Consider the following 14,112-nt stretch of genomic DNA (forward strand, 5'->3'; position numbering starts at 1 on the left):
CGGCACCCGCAGGCACCCGGGGCCGGAGGGACGGGGCAGCATTTGTCCAGAAGTCAAACAAAAAATTGAGAAAAAAATTAATGCCATCAGAGAAGACCCAAGCACAGACCTCTCGCCCTCAGGAGGAGAGAAAAGACCTTGGCAGCTGCAGCCACCCGGGTGGGGCGTGCCGGGATGCTCGGGATCCCCTCCCCGCTGCACATGCACGCACACAAGCAGCAATTTAATTAATAAAAGTAAAAATGAAGTACTACATGTAGCAGCAAAGTATTATTAAAAGCTGTAATGTCTCAAAGGTTCCTATGAAGTCATGTTCTTGCAATTCTCTCCTAAGAATTTAAAGACAAAATTACATGCTTGGTAATACTCCGGGGAGCACACTTTTCTATGTGGCCCATTGTTTGTGTATGATGCATGGCTTTGAGAAAGTGGCATTGTTAGAGGGACCATAAATCACAAAGGGGAAGTTTGATTTTTTTTTTTTTATTATTTTAAAAAAAGTCTTGTTCCAGACAGGGCTTTCCTCAGCTGCAGTTTTCTGTTTGTCTCAGAGAATGAAGCAGCACCAGAACCACAGGCGTGTGCCGGGGGTCTCGAGGCGCTCAGACAATCATCTCACTTCTCTGTGGCCTCTCTGGAGCAGCAAGCACACTACAGCTGGTACCGCAGGTTTTGTATTGCTAATTCCAAGAGAACATTTATTTTTCTAAAGATAACTCCTCAAGATAAAATCTTAAATATTCAAGAGCAGCTCTAAACCTTCTGCGCTGCCTTTTGCTAAGTTTACCTGGTGTGGTTTGCTTTCTTAGTTTTCTTCAAGTGATCTGTTTTTAGTGTGGTTATTTACTCTTAGGCGTATTATTTCTGAACTTGGAACCAAAGTGGGCTCCACGCACTTCAAAAGCGAAGAGCAAATGCCAAGATCATTTACTACCCACACATACCCACCCCGTCCTTCACCCAGCGCACATGAACTAGCTAGTGGCCTGCCTCCCAGAGCAACCACAATAAAGTTATTGCTTCGACGAGGCAGACGTATTTTACATCTCACAGGAGCTGGAAACTCAGTACTCCACAATGCTGCCCAGTTTAATACCAAACTTTAAACCAACCAACAAAAAAAAATCCACAGCCCAGGACACAACGAGTATCACAATGAAAATATCCCAACAGTTGGAAGGTAACTCCCTGCTAAGACCAAACCACACAAAGCAATTTGCAAGGAAAAAACCACCACGTTCCTGAGGGCCAAGAACACATCAAGAGATGTCAGCCAGAGAGCTTCCAGGCTCTGGAATTCCAACCAGGGATCACTGCAGCATGATTTCCAGACACAGACAAGCACCCAACACCACCTGCTTAGAGGATAGGAACCCCAGAGCACACAGCAACTCAACTGGGCATCACCTTCCCTGAGGGGATGCTTCCCAAAGCACAGATCATATGGATCATGCCCTGATGAGGCATACTCATACATACAAAAAAAACCTCAAACATTTATTCTTAATGCAAAGAAATATTCAACTTTTTAGATCGTCTGCAATATCAGCTGTCAATACCTTAATGGGTGCACTAACGTTCCCAGCATTCCAGGATTGCCACTTGAAAAACCAGAGCTCGATAAATTAAGTTTCCCTGACACTCCATCCTACATCACTCTATCTCCCAGTCCACGCAACTTCTGTCCTACATACGCCAGGGCCCTGCTCACCACATTTTTGAGTATGGATGCTTTCCTGTTACAGCATATTACGAGTACAAATGTATTTTACTTTTTTTTTTTCTTCCAAACTTAGTTACAAGCTAGTAACAGGTTAAGCTAAGCGGCAGACATCTAGGCAGACACCCCTGCCTCGACTCCCAACTGGCATAAATCAGCACAGCTCCACTGACTGCAGGAGAACCAAGGAACTGTGTCAGTTTATACCAGCTAAAAATCTGACCCCGATCATCTGATTTGTCTCAAGACAGTCACTACATTCAGAATGTAAGAAGAATAAATTAGCATGGATTAAGCCTCAGAAAACCTGCTTAGGAAACTTGACTGTGTTAAAATACACATACTGACGTTAACATCATTCACTCATAATTGTGCAGCTTAGTAAGTCGTATGGTCTAAATACTATTAACTAATAGGATCAGTCCAGCACTAGTTATCCCTAAATATAAGAAGAAATAGCCCTTTTGTTTAAGAACCAAGTGCTTGCAAGTTTACGATGGCTGACTCAAGAAACACATGGCACATTCCTCTGCCAAAACATCTGCCTCCTTCAGGAGAGCTGACTTCATCCAGTGCTGGTGGAAGGTCTCTGTCTGCCTTATTCTTACAGCACGAGCCTTCGGCTGCCAGCGGGGCATGAAGGAACTATTTATGCTCCATAAAAGGCTTGGACATGGCCTGGAATACATGCAGAAATGAGCAAGCTAAATCAAGCTAATTATTTTGAGAACTTCCAACAAGAAACATTATTACAATAAATTCCACGTGTTTCTCTCAACTTCTGTACATTGTGAAGGATTTCCCGTCCGTGTGTTCAAAAAGGCCATCATATGGAAACAATTACAGCGCACGATCTTAAACTGACTGGTACCAATGCAAGGGCCGTTGACCCATCTTTATGGGCATTTTAAATAATTTATGTCCAACTTGAACGCAATCTGCTCTACCTGACATCTCTGACCCAAAGCGTATCGAGGTTTATGTTGGGTTTCTTTAACAACCTGTCCCTGCCATGGGAAGATTTGATCTATACCATCGCGAGATGAGCTCCTCGCTACCGGGCACCAAGGCTGGGTTCCAGCACCCCTTTACCTGCCAGGAGCCCCCTGGCTCTGACAGATCCTTTCCGAAATGAGTGGAGGGATGTGGGGAGCAGTAGGAGCAATCCTGCCTGCTCAGTTAAGCTCAGAGAGGCAGAGTGACCAAGGAGGCACTTTGGACCTTCTGCCTTCACCTTCCGAGATGACGTCTGTGACCACAAGCTAATCCACCCCAAGCATGAGCTTGACTTAAATCAAAGTGATTTGAATCACTGATTTTAATCATGGCTCATATCAGAAAGCAGGAAACATGGTTTAAATCATTGATTTTAATCTTGTTTTACATTTGTACTTTTATGTTTATTTTCTTAAAGGGAGATTGATTCTAATTGGTTAGCAACTTAATAAACTCAATGAAAAGGTCATATTTTAACTCTTCTTCCTGTAAGTAAGACAATAAATTAGTTTCGCATTCATTCGCATCCCTAAGTTTTATTGGTTTTGATTATGTTAGAAGTTACCAACTAATTAAAATACCCCTGATTTTGTTATTTGCATCCCTCTTCCTGGGTTGAGAAGTAGAACTGCAACAAAATGCAAAAAACATTTCTATTCATTACATGCCAGTTACTTAAATATGCTAGATACATCATAAGTTCATGCAGTTATGCATGTAAAATATGTACTTAATGTGATCTGTTGCAAGAGCATGGAATATATTAGGAACTCGGTGGTACTAGGTCTCACCTTCTCACACCTTTATTTTATTCACAGATTGGAAAAGGAAAATGAGGTTTCCTGTCTTTTCAACTCTGTGCTAATTTCTCAGTTTTTAATCGAATCAGCAGAGGGATTCCTTTTACCGTTCTGCCCCATCTCCATGAAAACAGAAACCAAACTCTTCATTTACAGAGGAGGTCATCAGCAGCTAAGGCCCAGCATTTTTAACATATTCAAACATAAGGGAACGAGCTAGCTTCAGTTAGGTGTCTGGGGTTACTTTCCTTAAAATGTCAACAGAAAAAATACTTAATGTTTAAAAATCAATACATTAATTGCAGGTTTCAGTATTACCATTTTGAAATTGCATTTTACAAAGGTTTCTAACCAAAGGCTTGCAGCTTTTAAATAAAAGTAATATTTAAAAGCGGTCTGAACATCACCCATTTCATCCTGCCAATTTAAACTACAGGTCCAAAAAGCCTCCCACTGCCTAAACGTGAAGCAAGAGATTACTTTTTATTGACTGTACTGGTAAACAGAAGAACCGCCCCATCTCTCAAACTTTAAGGAGCTGCTACAGCTCTGGAGATAGTCTCAAAAACGGAGGGGAGCTGCTTGAGCCCGCCGGGCAGCCAGGCCGGCAGCGCTTTGGCCACCACCACCGCAGCCACCTCATCGTTAGCCCGCAATGGAGGCCACGAGGACAGCCCTGGCTGGCCAGGCCGCGCGACAGGCCCTTCGGCCTGCACCGAGGGCCGGGGTGGCTGTGCGGCCCCACGGGTGACAAAGCCACCTCGGCATCACACCGACATCGCCGGCTGTGGGGAGGCTGCCGATTTATAGCGGTGTTTTGTGAAATAAATAGACGCAAGTTGAAACGCAACTGTTCAGCGGCTGAGGAGCTGATAGAGAGAGCTATTTAAATGACTCCTCACACGTCAAATGCTTTAACTGAAGACTGGGGCCTGCATCTGGGAGCAGTTCTGCCCTGCTGGGACACCCATGGGCAGCAAGCGTGGTGGCAGGATGGGGACAGGGACGGGGCACGTGGCAGTGCTTCGCCCACTGCTGCATCTGCTCCAAAAAGGCCCCAGCGCCTGCACCCTGCAATCCCCACACACGGCGGGCGGTTCAGCTGATCCTGCCTCTGAAGTCAGCTTCTTGTGTTACAGTCTGCCTGAACCCCCATTAAAAATAATAAATAAAAGAACAAGCCGAAGGGGAGAAAAAAAAGGGAGCAGGGAGGAGAAAGACGAGAAAGTTGCTCCACTGACTGCAGCATCTCTACCGCACATAATTCAAGAACGATACCGGTATGAATCAGTGGGGGGAAAAGGATTTTTTCTATCCTTTTCCTTCAAAGGAACTCAGAAATAAACTGGTATTCCAACAGCAAACGCCCAACACATTTACTTTTGGCAAACCTAAATAATGACAGAATAACCCCAAATATTGTAAGGGAATGATTCGTAGAACATGTGGTAAATAAAAGTTTTACAAATCCCTGGAGTGTTACCACCAACACTGAATGCGGCATTTCTTTCCTGAAGAATTTACAAATCCAGACGTTCAACAGAAGATTTAAAAAACAATAATTAAAGTCTGCCCAGTGAGTAACAACCATTTGGGTGTTTCCTTTGGACTTTACAAAAAATTACAATTACATATAAATACTATCTAAACATACATGCGAGCTCAATCAGGAGGGACCAAAAGGGAAGAATAATACAACTCACATGCAATTAGTTCAGAGAACATAAATACATGCTATTCTGTACACCTTTAAATACAATCTCAGAAGTTTATATTTTATGGTAATTTGAGATCCCAATTTGACAGTCCTGTATGCACCACGCACTACCTCCCTATAAAATACACACACAGAAAGGTATTCGTGTTCTTGGTCAAAGCCAGATTAACAGAACAAACCCTTTTCCAAAAAATGCAATTTAAAACAGAAAAAAAAAAAAAAAAAAAAAAAAACAGTTTATAATAAGAAGGCCGTTTTACTGTTTATTTTATAATTCTAAGCAAATGGATGTAGCATAAAGCTATGATTATTTTCCTGCAGTCATAATATATGCGATTTAGAGTATGTTTAGGGAAAATGTTAACTGAGACAGAAGTCTGTAAATGGATAAAGAATTAGGGCACAGAAATGCAGCACACTTCTGCTAAACCATATACAGTCTTCTGTGCAACTTTATTTACTGTTCATAGTTCACTGCAAATGAGTGAAGCTGTCTCTAATGCCATACAAATTTGGATATCAGCTGTCCTATGCAAATTTGACTCTAATTACGTATGCATTACTGAGCTATGAAATAAGTCAGTGTGTTGTGGTATGTGAATACACATCCCGCTCTTGTTTTTGAGCATAATAGTTTTCAGTGTCTGCTGAGCATTCATATCCTGTGGACTTTTCCTTCTTTTTTTTTTTGCTCCCCCTTCCTCTTTTTTTTTTTTTTTTTTAAAATGAGGCTTCTTTTCTAATTAAAAAAAAAGAAATTAAGAAAAGACATCATTCTATTTCTTAAGCCTGTTTTAAAAAGCAATATAAATTCCAGCTACAGGCAGACCTGAAGTAAGAAGGAAAGACTGTATTTTATATTGTATAATGAATTAGCTTTAAAAAGGTTGAAAAATAAACAAACAACTACCCACAACATTTTTGTGAGCTCATTATGTACTAAGCAAGAGGTAATTTTATCCTTATACCCACATTTTATGTTTTGGGCACTTCTATTTCATGTCCCTTGACACCTTTTCCAATAATCCATCTACTTTATATTGGAAAGCCTCACATGAATAAAACTTTACGGCACTACAGGCATTTAGCCTTCCACTGACATTCCTGGCCTGTTCAATTCTGCAATTCAATCAAAATCAAATCTCAAAATCCTCTTGTCAGCCAGCACTGCTTTCATATGCCCGAGCCCTGTGTAAGGATAACTGCATCCAATCTTTCCCCCAAGCAGTGCTTATATTGTTTTATTACAGTTCAATGAGTGGAGTTCAAAATTACATGCAGCTGCCTACTACTGTGGTCTGTCTGTGTTACGCATGGACACAAGTATTGCCCACCAGGCTTGAAATCATTCACTTACTGGTCTGGCAAGAGAGGCTGTGAACACTTCATTGTATGGAAGAACATCCTGCCTGCTAGATCTAAAGAGGGTGATGTTAGCAGATCAGTCCCTTTATAAAAGGATTGTGAAAGCCCTATGAAATGCAACTCAAACGCGCTCAATGTTAAGCATGTGGCTACTGCACATAAAAGCAAAGATAAACCTCAACATGCACTACTCATTCTCGGAAAGCTTGTGAAGGAAGATAAAGGACTGGAGAATAAAAGGCATCTTACAGAGTTTTTATATGTGTTTTAAATGACGAAGCTTCATTTAGACAATTTTTATCTTTTCTTCCCCCCTCCATAATCTTTGCACTGAAACAAAAGGACGGAACACAAAGCTAATTAAATACAATTTAATCAGATGAACAATGCAGCGACTCAAAATCCAATAGCTTAAAAATTCCTGCTAGCAATAGCTCCTGTACAGCACGGCTGTAGGGAGAGATAGCATCAAACCTGAGCAGGATTCCGATCTGGCACTCGCTGGGGGCCGGAGGTACAGCAAGTGTCAAGAGGCTCCCTCCCATGCTACGAACAGGGCTAGGGAGAGGCAGGACCCACGACCCGAAGGAAAGCAACCACACTCACACCCTGCCCGGCCAGGCAGCAGCAAACTTGCCCAAAGCCTCTACAGCCAGCGGCGGCACCGCTCTCACCACACACAAGATTCTGCCAGCAGCACGAGCGGCGCGATGTGATGCTCCTACAGGTTAACGGATCGCCCTTCGCATTAGCATTTGGGGATCGTTTTCACTTAGCTTTCCATCAGCATTTCACAGTATTACAATGACCAGAATCAAAAGAAGAAAAAAAAGAAGACTCTTATCAAAGGCTATTCATCAAATATTCTACCATGACTAAATTCTGTAAGACTAGCAAGTGAGAAAACAGAGGCGACATGCAGTTAGACATCCTGCCGAGAAAAAGCTCTCTTGGAGATGAACCCCATTACCTTTCAACACATGGGTCTGAGAACCAAGCTAACCACACAACAAACCGCTGACCTATTACAGCATCACAAAACTGCTTGTCCACGAACCTTTCCCAAAAAAAAAAAAAAAAAAAAGGAAAAAATTGTGTTCAGCTGCCGTGCAAGTGCCTACGCATTGATTGTGCAGAAGCAAAGCCAGCCATAAGGCTATCCAGCACTTGGTACTTCTGATAGCCTTCATTAAAAAGTGGCATGGATTATCGCATGTGTGCTCCGTACGCCTATTAATCTACTCCTACGTCTACTTGGACAAACGCTGCAGAGAGAAATCTGGAAATCAGATGGCAGTGACTGTCCCAGAGACACCGACTGCCACCTCCAGCACAGAGGCGCTCCCCCAGGTCAGGCTTTAGGAGACAGCCTACGGAACGAGCTTTGAGCTCTTGTTCCTACCAAGGGTTCGTGGAGGGCCAAATGTCACATCTCTTGTGTCTCTTTATTCAGGCCATGCTGATACAGTGACACGTTTGGGAACAAACACTGAGGGTGTCAGGATTGCTGCCATTTCAACGGCCTCCTTCCCATCCAGATCCACCCGCTACACTGCCCGGCACAGTGCTGACGCTTCCCCAGGAGAGGAGGATCATGGTGTGGGCACACCGAACCCCAGAGGAGCTCCTCTGCAGCTCCCCACAGTGGCCCCATCCCCAGAAACCTCACACACTCAGAGCCGACCACAGACGTTTGGCTTCTGGGGAACTCGAACACCGCGAGGCGCTTCCTGTGCACATCCACCAGCCCCTGGCACGGGGACATCCCCGGGCCACCACGGAGCACACGTGGCCAGCGAAGAGCAAACTAAACACAAGCAGCAGCTGACAAGGGGAGACTGTGCAGAACAGCAGGTATTATCCCTGGCAGTAGGAACGGCACGCCAACACCACCGAATCCAAAATTCGAGGCAAAACACCCAGGTGCGTGCTGGGGCTAGGGGAAAAAGAGTCTGCCTCCACATGCACACGTGTAGGAAGTGATAACATGTCACGTCTGCCTGCCACCCGGAATATATTTGGCAGCCTATAGATAGAAAACCAACGAGATTCATCTAGCACACGGGGCGAACCCCAGCTCTCGTGGCACCTTTGTACCCGAATTGTTGCTGCAAAGCCAGCGAGGAGCACGGCGAGGGGCCGCGGCTCCCAACCGCCCCCTTTATCGCCACCATCACAGTATTTACCGTAACACATGTGACTTAGTGAAGCCCTGGATTAATTAAATGAACTCCTCCATTAATCAATCAATCAATCCAGCACAGAGCAGTTGAAATATTGAATTACTTAAGACCAGCATCTTTATATAGGACTTTTAAAGGCCTGCTCTGGAAGACCTTATCCTCGATAATTAAATTCTGCCTCACGTGGAGAGGAGCACAAGGCAGCTGGGGAGGCCCTACCGTCCACAGGCTGCGAGCAAGAGCTTGGTGCTGCCCCATCCAGGGGCATCAGCAAGATTTTGTAGGAGCAGATTCCCCTGAACAACCCTTGAAAGCAGCTCCTTGCCTCAGCTTCCCAGATACCAACAGTAACACCTCCTACTTGTTCAATTAGGATCGCTAATCAATTAATTAAGAACAGTAAGATCAGGATTGCTCAATCCTCAGCTGTGGCTCACATCCAGCTGGTGGAGTGGGAACAGGGGAAGGAAGGAAGAAGTGCTGGCACTCTGGGAACACCTGAATGCACGCTTAGTAGTTGCAGAACCTGTCAAGTCAGTAAAGGTTATCTCACTTCATGCAGGGGGAAATTTAGGCAGGGAGAGTTAAAACACATTGTCCCAAGACGCGCAGAGAGCTGGTGAGACTGTCAGCACTAAGAACACCGATCTCCCATCAGGGGGACCACTTTCATCCCGAAAGCCAGGCACACAAACTGCTAACGCAATCGGTTTTGTCATCAGTGGGTCCACCTGAACAAGTACATTGGGACACCTGAAGTGGAGGGATGACTTCTGTGTTTCCATCTTCATATTTCAGTTTGGATGAGACCAGTGTAGCTATACCCATCGATGGGGGAAAGGACAAAAATGAAATAAAACGCCACTGATTCTATGCACATAGTCTGTTACAAATACTGAAAAATCCCTGACGTAAGAAACCTTACGCATAGCACAAGAATTGCTGTTTCCCTTGGACAATGAACTGAGGCAGCTCCACAAGGCTCGCTCTCAAAAAGACTGGCCCACAGAACTACACAAAAATATCTACTCCTATCTACTTCTGTCCACAGGAAATATTTCTATTTTAGCTATTCTAGCTGCAGAAGAACGACAGAAGTCGTTATAACCTCCTGTGTGCCTGCTCTCCTGCCTCCAGCCCTCCTCACCACCAGCACGCTCCCTGCCCCGAGCAGCAGCCCCCAAAAGGCACGAACCCCCCGCACCGCTTCTGCCAGGTGCAGGGGGAACAGAGCAGCAGCCCGGAGATCCTGGATAGGACAGGACAGGACAGACAGGACCCAGGACCAAATAAAGTACAACAACATGAACGCAGTGTTCAAAAGTAACTATTCTTTTGGCAAAGACAATAGAAGAGGGAAAAAAAAGACTTGTTACAAGTCCTAAATGTAGGAGAGCACAGCATGGCAACATATTGCCGTGCATCCTTTATAGAATTACATCCAAAGCTATATTAAAATAATGTTAAGGTTGCAAAAACCAGGCAGCAAAGTTGGCAACCTCAACAGCTTACCCATGCAATCTTGATTTGCACCTTCAGAATAACTTATGATCAAGTCTTCGATTACACAATCGTATTTTATTCCATAGGATTCCCACCTAAGGTGTAGCTATTAAGCATTTTTTACCCCAATAAAATCCCTACTCCTAGTAGCACGTATCACTTACTCAGCACAGACCATCCAGTACAAAACCACCAGGCTCCTCCTGACCGCTCCCCCCGTTCCCTCCCTGCGGTTTCAGGGTTGGTGACGTTACTGAAAGTCTCTTCACCTGTGTTTGCAGGGATGGCTGATGGCATCACAACCACTTCGCTGGTGGAAACCCGACAAGAGGTGAAACAGAAGCTGCTGGTTTGAGCTGCCCAGCAACTCCAGGCTCCAATCTGAGCCCACCATGACTCACAGCCTTGGTAGGTGCTACCAACCCCGTGTGCTATATGGACGGCCCCAGCCGGCCTCAGCTGCGGTTGCAAACCCCAGATCACTTCTGCAAAACTGGCCACAGGTGTCTCATGGTGGGCAGGCAGAAATGAGGAATGGGGAACCATGTGGCAAGCTCAGAGTGCTTGGGTTTGGATGACGTGCCTGAGCCCAAACAAGGCTCCCTGGGAAGAAAAAAAAAAAGAAACCAACAAACTACATAATCGTGTCAAGAGAGTTTCACAACGCACGCAGCCGGGAGGCTCGGTTAAGGCAGCCTATGCCACCTTAACGCTACCATCTCCCAAATCTTAAGTGCCAGACTGCACCATCTTGTTTCTAGATACATCTGTTTTTAATATATGTCATTTCTCAAGAATTTTTTATTCTATCTTTAACCAGTGAGAAGTGAAACAACAACAAGGAGCAGCCACGAGCAGGGTGCAGAAAGGCAACAACGTGACCCCGGCTTTGGCCAAGGAGAGCCGCACACTGCCGGCCTCACAGCCTCTCGCCGAGCAGGGCAGAGGCTCAGCTCCAAATTGTGAAGAGCAGCACACACCAACAGCTGCAAATCTGCGTTTTCCCCCTGGTGGGGCCATGAGCAGTACCCCAGCACCCTCACACACCTGGAAGTGCCCTGAGGACTCCAAGGACCCCAACACAACACGCGGCTCCCGCTGCTCCTCGGGGAACCGCTGCACCGAGGGGCCACCAGTGGCAGCCCGGTGCCAGGAGCAGGAACCCCTTGCCCAGAGCCTTCGTTTCAGGCCTGTTGCAAATTTTAGAGAAAGTCAGAGGTGTCATTCAGATGAGATGGCATATCTCAGTTCTGCTAAATACCTAAACGGTATTTATTGTGCTGGGGAAGGGGCTGTACTAATACACAGAAACTGCCAAGTGTCACGTTTTTACCCTGATCTGCGACGTTCTCCATCCTCCCCAGTAATTTGCACTTTCTTCTCTTTCAAAGACTCCCATAAAAGGCTTTTACAGTCAATACGCAGTCTTATTAGCACCCAGTATATATTCTCTTTTACAAAGTACGTGTTTACTTTGACTTCCCCCTTGCAGGAACGGGAAATACACGACTGTTGCCATTTTATGTAGCCGACTTTCAGAGTCAAGTACGGTTCTGAACCTAGGAACAGGTTATTAAAACAAAAGCGCAATTTAAATAAATCAGCAAAAATCAATTCAGAAAAGCTTACGCTGCAGTTGCCATGACTAAAGAGAGCTGCAAAAGCCAAAAGGAAGGAGTTAACCTTTGTTGAAACAGCATCAAACAGGACTTGCTGCTCCAGTTACTGCTGTACCGGTACCCGCTGCAGCAAGCAGCATCCCTCGGTAACGGAAGAGCATCACCTACAGACCCCCGGTTCTCCAAGGGTCAGCCCTAAAGCACTGCCCTTTAAATGTGGCTAACAACCAGCAGCAGGTACACAAGAAAATCTGCTAGATTGAACAGGAAACTACAGAGAACTATTTCTGAAATGTAAATGAGCCTCTGCTACTTTCATTTCAGTACTGCCGCAGCACTGTGCTGAGATGAAGTTTCCATCTGTGATTTTCAGGACAGGATATCAGCCATTTCAGACAGCATCCGTCGGAAACTAGATAGACAAGTTACTCAATTTTTTGTTGTTGTTATATAAAAACACTTAATATCTATCGAGCCTTCACTCGGACAGAGCCTGTGGGAGATAATTCAGCACTTCGGGGAACGATCTTGAAGCAAGCAAGCAGCTTCACCAGCCCCCCCTGTCCATTTGCTTCAAGGAGAGCGTTACGATTTGAAGTGGACTACGCACTTTGAAGGATAGTTTTGACACGACCATGCTAAGTATCTATCTTTTATGACTCCTTTGAATACTCGCAGCTGGAACAAGTTAAATGCTTTGTGGTGCCAGGCCTTAAGGTTGTGAGCAGAGGACAGTAATTTCAAATCTCCCACTGAAAAATTCAGGGGCTCGTGGATTACTGAGGTACCTGTGGCAATCTTTGCCCAGGTCCAAGAGACAGTATATCCAGTGAAATTATTTCAAACACTTGTTGTTTCTTCTTCACAACATCTTTACCATCAGCCACGCAAATTTTTCAGCAAAAAATGCTGAAGTCAATGATGATGCAATTAAGGCTTTGATTACACGATGACAGCAAATCGATTTTAAAGCAGATTATATCAACAGTTGGGCGAACGGAGAGGCAGACATTATGGAAATCAACCCCTTTCATATCCTTATGATTCCATAACCCCAGAGAGCGCCTTTAATTCACCCTCTTTTATTCCAGATGGTCTCACAATAAATTAAAATAAAATCACCCCAAGTTATCACATTCTGGTCGCCCATGATAATCCACTTTCTATGACATGATGTTAATATGCGTTAAAAAATAAAAATACCCCCCCCCCCCCCCCAACTGCAACTATTTCCCCACTTCAGTGACATCTGCAACAACACACGTTTTTATAGAGCCACAGGAGGAAACATATCACTTACTGCCACGGTCTGCTACTGGACAGGCATCGCAACTGCCTGCTGAAGTCAATCAGAGTTACACGTAAGTATTTAGGAGCAGGATTTGGCTGCAGACATGGCATGAAAGCGGGAATAGGGAACTATTGTGCTGCCTGTTTTCTCACAGCAGATCCCAACTAGCTTTGGCTATGGATCCAGCACCGCGAGCCAATTTCAAGAAAAAGAGACTTCGACCCTTTCCTTTCTCTCCATTTTTGTAATCTCTTCCAGGCACAACTGCTCCAGCCGGCAGCTCCCCCCGCCCAGTATTTGCACTAAACCACTGAAGGACTTTCGATTATAATGCTATCTCATTGATACAAGATTACTCCTGAACCACATCAAACCCCGCAACGCTGTGAAAGGCAAAAACGCTGCCTCAAGAAAGAGGCACAGAGTGGATTATTTTAGTCTCGCTATCTAAACAGCACTTTTAGATTTATGTAAAAAGTAATGCAATGTTACAGTAAGTGTTCCTCCCCTGGGGGCAACTCAGTGTCTATACGGATTAAATGCACGCACATAAACACTTGCGATAGCTAATTATATTCCCGAAAACACCCGATTCTTACCATTTCTTAATCCTACTAAACAAAAACACTTCCCCATTTTTTTTCAGATAATAAACAATTTTATCTAATGTCTTTGAAACTCTTCAGAGATTTGCACCTGAGAAACAAAAAGTGTTGGAACTCCTGCCTCTTTTAACTCTATTTTGTAAAAGACGCACACATGCAAAAGCCCTAACAGAATAAAGCACTTGCCACCTCGTCTGGTTGCAAAGAACATGAAAGAGTAACCAGACATTGTTATTTGAATGAAATTATACAAATTTTTCTTTTTTTTTTTTTGTTCAGCATGTAAAACCCCACCCTGTAATGAACACAAGCT

At 44.5% G+C, this 14,112-nt stretch overlaps 1 protein-coding gene across 5 annotated transcripts in view; it reads right to left on the bottom strand.

Annotated features, from left to right (window-relative positions):
* FOXP1 (forkhead box P1) overlaps positions 1 to 14,112 on the bottom strand; it is a 365,602-nt gene that overhangs the window by 289,223 nt on the left and 62,267 nt on the right. The window contains exon 1 of one of the 5 annotated variants that reach the window (XM_035338125.1): positions 10,554 to 10,662. The exons of the other annotated variants lie outside the window; for them this stretch is intronic. The gene's annotated coding sequence lies outside the window, so the exon portion shown is untranslated. Of the gene's footprint in view, positions 1 to 10,553; positions 10,663 to 14,112 lie in introns of those variants that run through there. 5 annotated transcript variants of the gene reach the window in all.

The sequence above is a fragment of the Oxyura jamaicensis genome, chromosome 12, assembly GCF_011077185.1.
Source record: "Oxyura jamaicensis isolate SHBP4307 breed ruddy duck chromosome 12, BPBGC_Ojam_1.0, whole genome shotgun sequence".
NCBI classification, from domain to species: domain Eukaryota; kingdom Metazoa; phylum Chordata; class Aves; order Anseriformes; family Anatidae; genus Oxyura; species Oxyura jamaicensis.